Source organism: Phalaenopsis equestris, unplaced genomic scaffold (genome assembly GCF_001263595.1).
Source record: "Phalaenopsis equestris unplaced genomic scaffold, ASM126359v1 Scaffold000152, whole genome shotgun sequence".
Classification (NCBI taxonomy): domain Eukaryota; kingdom Viridiplantae; phylum Streptophyta; class Magnoliopsida; order Asparagales; family Orchidaceae; genus Phalaenopsis; species Phalaenopsis equestris.
In genome coordinates, this window is record NW_018164594.1 from 584135 (window position 1) to 585186 (window position 1052).

Below are 1052 nucleotides of genomic sequence, written 5' to 3' on the forward strand. Positions count from 1 at the left end.
GTCGTTGTAGTATAGTGGTGAGTATTCCCGCCTGTCACGCGGGTGACCCGGGTTCGATCCCCGGCAACGGCGAACTTTTTTGAATTTGCTCCCGCCCCTTACAGTTTTGGAAAGATTTACAAACGTGCCACTCAACTCTTAAATATTAACATATATAACATCTAAATTCTAACATTTTCATGCATACCACCCAAACATTTTCGTGAAGTCACTGTCAGCTCCTTCGTTAAGAAACGAACACGAACAGTGACTTCACGAACAATTTTGAACACTAGCTTATTTCAAACAAACTAAATTTCAAACTAACCGAACACGAACACAAGCTTTGTTCGTTTGTGTTCGGTTTTTCCACACCCCTAAAAAAATCAACCACTATTTTATGCTACTATTTAAAATACGACTCATAATTATTTTTAAACTAAACTGTGATCATTAATCTTATAGATAAAATCACAGCCTTTGATAAGAAAAATAACATAAATATAATAAATTCTTAGATAAAATCCCACGTACAAACCACATAGTTCTTATGTTTGATGTTAGATGAAACATAAAATTTTAAATCAGATAAAAAAATATAACTAATATTATATTTTCTAAAGTGGCATGCACATTTTTTGTAAATGATTTGATATGATTTAAAACACTAAAGATATGTAAATAAATGTCAAAACTAATAAGTTAAATATGTAACTACATGATAATTATGGGATTTAAAATATTAATATTTTTCAAAGTCCATTTTTTGAATTCACCCAAATATCAAAATTAAGAGTATTTATCAAAATCTTTAGCATGGGTGCTCCCTTTTTTTTCTTTTAACATGATTTCTCCCTCAATGGAGGTGGAGCCAATGGCTACTATGATCTTGACACGAGCGTGTGCAAACTTGTCATCGCTTAGTTTAGTTCTGCGTTCTTCAAAAAAGATAATGCTTGTCATGAGAACATCATATTCGATATATGGAGAAGGGATAAATCATTTAGGGTTTATTTGAGGCAGCTACAATTGTTTGAAGATGTGGTTGTGAAGTTGTTGCACAAGAAACTGTG

The 1052-nt window shown here is 32.3% G+C and overlaps 1 non-coding gene across 1 annotated transcript; it reads left to right on the forward strand.

The window, feature by feature from the left end:
- TRNAD-GUC lies at positions 1-72 on the forward strand. Its single transcript has one exon. It is a non-coding gene; the product is annotated as a tRNA-Asp (tRNA).
- Positions 73-1052: the final 980 nt, after the last annotated feature.